At 43.2% G+C, this 10,438-nt stretch overlaps 2 protein-coding genes across 2 annotated transcripts in view; one reads left to right on the top strand and one right to left on the bottom strand.

Annotated features, from left to right (window-relative positions):
• LOC311059509 (uncharacterized protein) overlaps positions 1-10,438 on the bottom strand; it is a 564,856-nt gene that overhangs the window by 85,434 nt on the left and 468,984 nt on the right. The window lies entirely within an intron of this gene.
• Positions 1-10,438, top strand: part of LOC311064280 (zeta-sarcoglycan-like) — a gene marked incomplete at both ends in the record, with an annotated part of 321,667 nt that overhangs the window by 1,323 nt on the left and 309,906 nt on the right. The gene's annotated exons all lie outside the window — the stretch shown is intronic.

Here is a 10,438-nt window from a genome sequence, read left to right as displayed (position 1 = left end):
GACGGTGTAACAGAGTGTTTCCAGTGAGACAACATGCACACAATATCAGCAACCCTGACTCTGTTTGACCAGAATGGAACAGAGCCTTCATTAGTATCATTGGTAACACCTGTGAATGTCTTCATAATATGGCTGCTGTGAAAAGAGCCTATTGTCATTGAGAGAGTTAACTTATGTGTTGCTCACAATTTATTTGAATGGAATTGTTCGCATGCTCATGCACACACACACACACACACACACACACACACACACACACACACACACACACACACACACACACACACACACACACACACACACACACACACACACACACACACACCCACACACACACACACACACATACACACACACGCATGCGCGCTCTCTCTCTCTCTCTCTCTCTCTCTCTCTCTCTCTCTCTCTCTCTCTCTCTCTGGTGTCGTTAAAGCACGTCTTTCTACGTAATTAGTTGCTGATCAATCAAATGTTAAGCACCAGCAAAGCTTGTAAGACCTTAATATCAGAAGAGATGAGGAAAATAACACAAGATTAGTTCAGACTCTGCTCGTCTCTCAGGGGAAATTTGGTCCCTCCCTTAGACACAGCAGCATCCAACAAGTTTGAAAAGCAAATATATATATATATATATATATATATATATATATATATATATATATATATATATATATATATATATATATATATATATATATATATATATATATATATGCTTTTATTATATATTTGCTTTTTAAATATGTATGCGTGTGTGTGTGTGTGTGTGTGTGTGTGTGTGTGTGTGTGTGTGTGTGTGTGTGTGTGTGTGTGTGTGTGTGTGTGTGTGTGTGTTAAAAAGCTGAAGTTCAGTAGCTTTTATCTTCCTATACTGTAAGTCCAGAGACATGCATGCAGGCCTGTTTGATATTCTGAAGGGGGGACAGGCTTAGCTCTGCTTATCTTCAACAGATCCTGAGAGATCAAAGCACGCGCGCGCACACACACACACACACACACGCGGACGCACGCGGACGGACGGATGGAGAGAGAATGGGCCAGACAAGAGCGAGTAAAGAGACACTCAGAGAGGGAAGAAAAGAGCGAGCGAGAGAGAAGGAGAACCTCAGAGATTTTTTCTTGTTCTATATATTGTGCTTCTCATGAGGATTTGTCTAAGCGTGTGTGGCTTGCAGAGATGTCTGCAGACCAACGGCTTTGATCAGCACAGAGATGAGACCAGAGGATCAGGGTGCCACCAGGGCCAAAAAAAAAAATGAGCATTAATAGTGGAAATAGCCGATCTATAAGCTCAAAACGATTGATTTCCTCCCCACTATTGGCATTTGAGTGGTTTATTCACCTCTCTCTCTCTCTCTCTCTCTCACGCTCTCTCTCTCACTCACTCACTCACTCACTCACTCACTCACTCACTCACTCACTCACTCACTCACTCACTCACTCACTCACTCACTCACTCACTCACTCACTCACTCACACACACACACACACACACACACACACACACACACACACACACACACACACACACACACACACACACACACACACACACACACTTCACCCACAGAGAGTTCTAGACGACCCCTTCAGTGTCACGCCGCAAGTCAAATACATACGTCATTACACAATCAAACGTTTTAGACGTCTATGCATAACGGCAGTAGCCTGGCTCCAACCCCTGAATCGCTTGCCTCGCATTCAGGGTCCGGTGCCGGTGTCGAAGGCGGGGGTTTCTCAATCTGTACGCCGAATCGGGATCGGGATAATCCAGTATGAACCAATCGCCAAAGAGTCCAACTTTGGCCACGCCCCCTCCTCAGAAAACGTCTGCACTGAGAGGGCTTTCAGACTGAATAATGGAGTGAAACCAAATGAAGATTCAGGCTGAGTGTCAAATTGCTCAATTAAGGCCACACCATGGGTACAAAAGTACAAAAGTATTGGTATCAAAATGTATTTAAAGTAGCAAAAGTAAAATTACTCAAATGTTTGAAAATAGCCGATCTACAAGCTCACAACGCGCCGCGATGCGACGCGTTGTGAGCTTGTAGATCGGCTATTTTCAAATAGCCTAGGTATACAATATGGCTAAAGTGGTTAATGTATGTTTTATAATGTAATAATTTATATCAGCAAATTAACTAGTAACTAAAGTTTTCAAATAATTGTAGTGGAGTAAAAGTACAATATTTGCCTCTGAGATGTAGTGGAGTAGAAGTAAAAGTATAGACAATTGGAAATACTCCAGTGAAGTAAAAGTATGTCACACACACACACACACACACACACACACACACACACACACACACACACACACACACACGCGCGCGCGCACGCAGGCACGCACACACGGTGAGCAGAACCACTGCCTTGGTTCTGCTGGTTGTTTATGTTGTCAGTCACCTCACGGATAAGCCGTTTAATAATGAAGGCTTTTGGAAGCTTTGTGTATGTTTATACGACGCTGCCTCCTGAAAAGCACAGCGACCACTTTATGAGCTAAAGCCTTCATGCCACAACACTGGAGAGGAGGGACCAATTGACCAATTGTTTGTGTGCGCGTGTGTGCATGTGTGCGCGTGTGTGTGTGCGTGTGTGTGTGTGTGTGTGTGTGTCCGTAGGTGTGAGCGTAGGTGTGAGCGTCTGTCTGTCTGCCTGTCTGTCTGTCTGTCTGTCTGTCTTTCTGTGGGAGTGTTTGTGTGAAAGTGAGTGTTTCAGCAATTGTTCTTGGTGAGCGTGCGTGCGTGTTTGTGCGAGCGTGTGTGTGTGTGTGTGTGTGTGTGTGTGTGTGTGTGTGTGTGTGTGTGTGTGTGTGTGTGTGTGTGTGTGTGCGCGCACACGTGCGTGGCTCTCTTCCAAGTCCTTTCAGCTTTTTCCAGAGTGAAATTCAATTTCACTTGTCACTCAACAATCAGCCTGCTTAATTCCTGGTTTGGCTCAGACCATGGTGGGTGGGTGTGTGTGTGTGTGTGTGTGTGTGTGTGTGTGTGTGTGTGTGTGTGTGTGTGTGTGTGTGTGTGTGTGTGTGTGTGTGTGTGTGTGTGTGTGTGTGTGTGTGTGTGTGTGTGTGTGTGTGTGTGTGTGTCTCTCTGTGTGTGTGTGTGTGTGTGTGTGTGTGTGTGTGTGTGTGTGTGTGTGTGTGTGTGTGTGTGGGAGCGGTTGTGTCATCCTAATTTCTCAGCTGGCCTGCATGTGATGCCGCTACATAATCCCTCTTGTCATGTGTCACAGCATTCCTTTCCCGTGGAACCACAGACAACCATAATTTTACACTGCATGCATTGCAAACGGCACTCCAGTGCTCGGAGATTTTCCGTTATCCTATATTACCATTAAGCCTCTGACATGCTGAAAGCACCACTTGACGCCCATCCTGCAATTCCACATGTTCACATCGTCAGTGGTGGAAAAAGTACTCACATGTTGGCCTTAGCAACACCACAGTGTAGAACAGTGGTTCTCAACCTTTTCAGGCCGCAACCCCTCCAAAATAATCATATTTGAATAGGCTCTATGCACAGCAGCCATATTGGACAGAAATTGGGCCTCTTCCTTGCTTCCTTCACAGGTGTTACCAATGATTCTAATGAAGGCTCTGTTCCATTTAGTGTAGCACGGTGGTTCGCAAACTTTTAAATTTCAAGGACCCCCATAACTCTGAGAGTGTACAAATGGAACCAAATTGACCCGGGATATAGCCTAAGTTGATGATGTTTATTTTATTTTTTTTAGGTATTAAAACATTATCACTTTTCTGTCATCTGGGGACCCCCCCCCCCCCCCCCCCCATTAAAAAATAAATAAAAAAAAAATCATGTGGGGACCCCCCTGGGGGTCCTGACCCACAGGTTGAGAACCGCCAATGTAGAAACACTCTGTTTCAAGTAAACGTCCTTTAATGCGAAATCGTACTTCAGTCACAATACACTTAAAGTAGCAAAAGTGAAACTCATTACACAGAATGTATTTTGTTGTTTGTCATATTTAATAAATATGTATAGCTCTGGATATTTAAAAAAAAGCAATGTGTGGACCAAGCACAGCCTTATTGTTCTGCTGCTGTTTGGTGGTGAGGAAACATTTTTATTTGTCAAACTAGGATGAGTTTGTCTAATCACCAGAGAGGTCAAACACATCCTTCGCCTACACAATAATAAGACCCGTTCACAGATGACTTGTTAACCCATTTACACCGGGAAACGCATCTGTGTCATTGTAGTGTTCTATATTTAGAACACTAATATACAAACGGTAGGAGACAGAACTGCCTTAAGTACTTTCTTTACTTGTCAGCTTTCATTAATCAGGTAACACCTGTGTGCATTTAATCACATACACCTGTGTCCTACATCCTGGTACATGATATCCAAATACAATGCGTGGCACTGGACACTACAGTCATATAAAGATTCATTTGGCTATTAAAAACATAGCAGATATACAAGCTCATAGTGCGGCACCGAGCGCCACACTATGAGCTTGTAGATCTGCTATTTTTTGAAAAACAACGTCCTGAAAACACGTGCAAATCTTTGAATTTATATTTATAAATGTTTAACTCAAATCTTTGTTTTTGGGGGGTCCCTGGAACAAAATATTTTCGGATGGGGGTCGGCGGCCAAATAGTAATTTTGGAGGTCATGAAAAAGTTTGAGAACCACTGATATATATATATATATAGCAAGTATACGTTTAAAAAAAGAAAAACTGTTGGGATTTAGAAGACATTTGTAGAAGACATTTGTAGAATCCCCCAGAAGCGAAGATAGTTAAAAATGACGACTTTTCAAAATTAGCAGATCTACACGCTTGTATATCTGCTATTTTTTTGAATAGCCAAAGAAATCTGAAAATGACACCAGATGCGTTCCCGGTCTAAATGGATTAAAGAGGATCAGCGTCGAGGCGAGCCGAGAAGCTGCTGCAGTTTGTGCTCGTAGTCCGCGGCCGTGTTTGTCTTTCCGCTGTGTCCACAGGCCGTAAGACCTCCGAACTCCACAAAAGTGATACAAACACTGAAGTTTACAGCTATGATATAACTGATATTCCCTCCAGGGTTTCCGTTGCCAGATCTGACTTTTTCTATTTGTCCATTATTATACTAGCACTTTAGAAAGTTCACTTTTAGTGCCGAAACCACTGCAGCCACTTATCGTAGGTGACTGTGCTGTTTCTATACATAGCTGCATGTAAACATTACACACTGTACAGGACAATAATGTGTGTGTGTGTGTGTGTGTGTGTGTGTGTGTGTGTGTGTGTGTGTGTGTGTGTGTGTGTGTGTGTGTGTGTGTGTGTGTGTGTGTGTGTGTGTGTGTGTGTGTGTGTGTGTGGGTGTGTGTGTGTGTGTGTGTGTTTTAGAATGTGCCGGTGAAGCCAATTGAGTCCTTAAAGCGGTAGGCTACTCAGCTTCCAGACCAGCTGCCGTCATCATGCTTTACACTAGGGGTCTTCAACAGGGGGTACGGGACCCCTAGGGGGTCCTCAGAGTCACTACAGGGGGTCCGCCAAATCTTTGTGTGATGGGATTTCGTTTTTTACCTTAACCACTTGAACCCTAGCATCCCTTTTCTGAGGAGAACTTTAGCCAAACATAGCCGATCTACAAGCTCACAACGCCTCGCGCTGCGAGGCGTTGTGAGCTTGTAGATCGGCTATTTTCGGCAAAGAGGACCGGTATAGGTGTAGAGGGAAAAAAGAGCAGACCAAGTAAAAAAAAAAAGTTGAACACAATTGAAACACAATGAAACACAATTTCATACAATACAGAGGGGGTCCCTGCTTCACCTCTCTCTCAGCTAGGGGGTCCTTGGCATGAAAACGTTGAAGTCCCCTGCTTTACACCTGTGCGCGCACGCCCGCCCGCACGCACAGAGGCACCGCCCGCCCGCCCGCCCGCCCACACACACGCACAGAAAAACTACACAAGTAGCAAACGTATCTTACAATAAATAAATGAAACAATTCCAAATTTTAAGACACGTACTGTATCAACAGTTAACAAAAAGAGTACTAAAAAAGTTTTTTTTTTTAAAGCAGCTTGCAGTGCATGAATCTTGTCTCGCAGTTGTTCACGGGGGACGGTGAGGAAAAGGATCAGGGATCGTTTGTATTGATCCCGTTTCGCGCCGATGGGATTAAGAGTTTGTTTTGATTCGTCTGCCTTCCTGGTTATGGTCTTCCAAATTCAGATGGGCAGTGACATGTTTCCACCTATCGTCAACATCTCTAGCAGCTCTGTGAATGGCGTCTTAGGAAAATAAGCAGGCCGAGCAGGGTCCCTTGAGGAACACCCCCCTGTCAATTCCTGCTACTGCTACTGCATCTTAGTAGCAGCAGAGGTGGAAAGTAACTAAGTAATAAGTAGTAAAATGTTTAGGTCCTTTTACTTTGCTTGAGTATGCTTGAGTATGTCAATTTTTGTAAACGAAAGAGGCAAACATTTTGATAGCCAATAGGCTCTATGCACAGCAGCCTTATTGCAAAGAAATTGGGCCTCTTCTTACTTCCTTCACAGGTGTTACCAATGATACTAATGAAGACTCTGTTCCATTCTGGTCAGGGTGCTGATATCGTGCATGCTGGCTCACTAGAAACACTCAATTTTTGTACACTCTCAGAGTTATGGGGGTCCTTGAAAAAAAGACAACCACTATGCCACACTAAATGGAACAGAGCCTTAATTAGTATCATTGGTAACACCTGTGAAGGAAGTAAGGAAGGGGCCCAATTCATTCCCAATATGGCTGCTGTGCATAGAGCCTACTTATAGATCAGCTTTTTTCCAAATGTTTATCTGTGGAACCGAGTCAAACTAAATTGAACGCCTCAACTCCTACATTCCAAGTGCTTGTCAGGGTGGGAGGTCCCCCATGTTCAAATAGGATTATCATGGGGTGTCACGGCCTGAAAAGGTTGAGAACCATTCTCCCATACAGTACATGCCAGCAAGATCAGTATCAGCTAATGAAGCCATCAAACGTTTTGGGCAGTGGATCACTGCACATCTGTGGCAAGAGCTGTTACCATGCCAAAGATGGAACATCTAAAACTAATGCTTTCTACCACACCCTGCGCAGTAAAATCCTCAGTGTTAACCCATTCAATCCGGGAACAAATATTATGATCGCTCTCATTTTCAGATTTTTTTGGGCTATTCTAAAATAGCAGATATACAAGCTCATAATGAGCTTTTTCTTTTAAAAATCGTGATTTTTTTGCAAATCTTTCATATTTCTTAAAGCGAACAATATTTTGGAAAATGTTTTGTTCCAGGGACCCCCAGAAGCAAAGATTTGAGTTGAAAAATGTTCGCTCTAAAATATATATTATATATTCAAAGATCTGCACACATTTTCACGATTTAAAAACAAATATAGCAGATCTACAAGCTCATAGCGCGGCACTCGGTGCCGCGCTATGAGCTTGTATATCTGCTATTTTGGAATAGCAGACATATAGTATAGTCCCCGGATCGAACGACTTAATTAAATTGATTCTGGGAGAGTGTACAAATGGAACCAAATGGACCCTTACGGGCCCATATGGTTCCATTTGTACACTCTCCGAGTTACAAATTGACAAATTAAAACTGGGGATGTTATTGCACTTGAGCTGTGCGCAATAACCACCTCCCTGTCGTTACTGTAAAAAAAACAACAACTGGCCAACGGAAATCAATAACATAATACTACACAGACAGAGTGCTCATCAAAAACGGCAATGCTCAATTCTCGCAAAACTCCTGTAACCAAGTCATATAAAACTAGAAAATGTGCTCCTCGGAGCAGGTCTCCGCCAGTACTGTTCCTGATTAATCCTGTCTTACCTCACTTCAAAAGATATAAACGATCTTTTGAAGTGAAATACCTATTTATAGGTCTCTATTTCATCATGCGTCTCGCTAGCCAAGCACACCCTTTCAACATATTGTCACGTGTCACGTGAAGCTTGACCAATGTTAGCTTGGTGGACACACGGAAGGACGAGAACGAAAACATAGTCTCCTGGCGGAGACAGAAAAAAAGCTAAACTAAAAACGTATTACAAAGCCTGAAAACAGAAAAACCCCCCAGGCTATGGCACTGGGAAGTTTATTCCATGGCTGGCATGAGCGAAGCTCCTTGGAGGCCCTGTGTGGACGGCTATGAACCAAACAATATCACTGGAATTGCCAAAAATAATAGTTTTTTCATCTGTGTTATGGAAGGAAGAAAATGCTATTCCACTCAGTGTAGTGAGTGCCAGTGCCAGTATAGAGGGTTTTACTGAGGAGCACAAAAGCCCAGGCCCCGCCGGACACACACACCTCCCGTCTCCTCTCTTCCAGCGATGGAAGAAGAGGCTCTATGCACAGCAGCCATATTGTGAAGACATTCACAGGTGTTTCCAATGATACTAATGCAGGCTCTGTTCCATTCTGGTCAAACAGAGTCGGGGTGCTGATATTGTGTGCATGTTGGCTCACTGGAAACACTCTGTTAGTGGGTGTAAAGTTGGGGTCCAGGGACCCTCATGGGCTTCCAAATGGCCCCTTACACCCGTAACTCTGAGAGTGTACAAATGGAACCAAATGGACCCGTAAGGGTCCATTTGGTTCCATTTGTACACTCTCAGAGTTATGGGGGTCGTGGAAACCACTGTGCTACACTAAGGCCTTGGCTACACGTACATGGATCTTTTTGTAAACAGACATTTTTGTGTGCGTTTGGGCCTTTCAGCCACACGCAAACGGTGTTTTTGGCCGCTAAAACGGATATTTTTGTAAACGGATAAATAAGTGAAGGTTTTCCAAAACATGCGTTTCAGTGGATCTGTGTGGACATGTAATCCGGAGATTTTGAGAAACGATGACGTCATCGCGCATTCGCACATGGTCATTATAATAATAAATAATATAATAATACATAAACACCGGACCGCTCATGGTCATTATAATAATAAATGAAGAGAGAGAGAGAGCAACACTTACAGTCTATGAAACAAGGCACGCTCATTTATGGCAAAATAATGTCATAATTAATAATAAGACAGTGGTGGGAAAAGTAGCTCATTCACTGCGTGACGAAAACCCTCTTTCTCTGCGCCAAGTAGAACACACGGCGCGCACACAGATTGAATGTGGGGGGTATGTCGTCCTAAAACACAATCGCCCCGGGTCAAAATCCAGCGACCATGGAGCGGCCGCGGGTGGCCCGCTCAAAAGGTGCGTGGGGCGGGGAGTTTTTTTGGGACGACCGCCCATGGAATGAATCGATGAAGTAAAACTCAGCCCTGAAACATGACTGTCAGTCGGTGCCGAGAGTCCCTGCTTTATATTGGTGTTTGATGTTTTTACATTGCCAACTCTCACATGTAGGAAACGTTCAGATTTCAAATATAAAGTGCTTACCCCCGAGCCACGGACTTTACAAGGCGATCCGGACCGCGATAAGTACCCGTATCTCCCATATTGTTCAATAAAAAGCATTTTAATCCGATCGCCGGCCATTTTCTCCGATGCTTTCAACCATGCGACACCAATGGTTGGGAGGTGTATTGCACTCTGATACATTACCCAAAAGAAAGAAAAGAAAAAGAAAATGGCCGGCGATGGGATTAAAATGCTTTTTTATTGAACAATACGGGAGATACGGGTACTTATCGCGGTCCGGATTGCCTTGTAACATCCGTGGCTCAGGGATAAGCACTTTATATTTGAAATCTGAACGTTTATGTACATGTGAGAGTTGGCAATGTAAAAAAAAAAACGAACACCACTATAAACCAGAGACTCGACAGCGTCATGTGAACCATGGCTATACTGTTTGCGCTGCAGCTGCGCCCTAATAATGTTGTTTTCGTTTATGTTCACGTATGCTGTTCACGTATGCTATTAAAATAATGCAGCTATTGCAGTATTGGGCCTTAACATGTGATTACAAATGTATTTGTATTTGGCCCCTCATATATATAATTATAAAATAAATGTAAATATAAAAATATCTTTGTCATGTGGCCAGGGATTCTTTTTAAAAACGGAGGACTAAAATATCCGTTTAGTAAAAGATCCATGTACGTGTAGCCAAGGCCTAAATGGAACAGAGCCTTCATTAGTATCATTGGTAACACCTGTGAAGGAAGTGATAATATGGCTGCTGTGCATATAGAGCCTAGTACTCACATGTTTTACTGAAGTAGAAGTATCAATACGACAATGTAGACATACTAGATTACAGGTAAAAGTCAAGTATTCAACATTCAATTGAGTAAAAGTACTAAAAGAAAAAACAGTGTCGGCATCAAGATGTCCTTAAAGCACAAAAAGTAAAAGTACTCATTTTTGCAGAATGTCCCTATTCACAAGTTTTCAAGGTGTATACAAAATCTTTTGAAAACAGCGAATCTACAAGCTCACAACACGTCGCAAAGTAACACGTTGTCAGCTTGCGACGCA

This window comes from Gymnoscopelus microlampas, assembly GCF_963454915.1.
Source record: "Gymnoscopelus microlampas genome assembly, chromosome: 2".
In the NCBI taxonomy this organism is placed as follows: Eukaryota; Metazoa; Chordata; class Actinopteri; order Myctophiformes; family Myctophidae; genus Gymnoscopelus; species Gymnoscopelus microlampas.
Note: the sequence above shows the minus strand (reverse complement) of the source record. Positions and strands in the feature narration are given on the sequence as shown.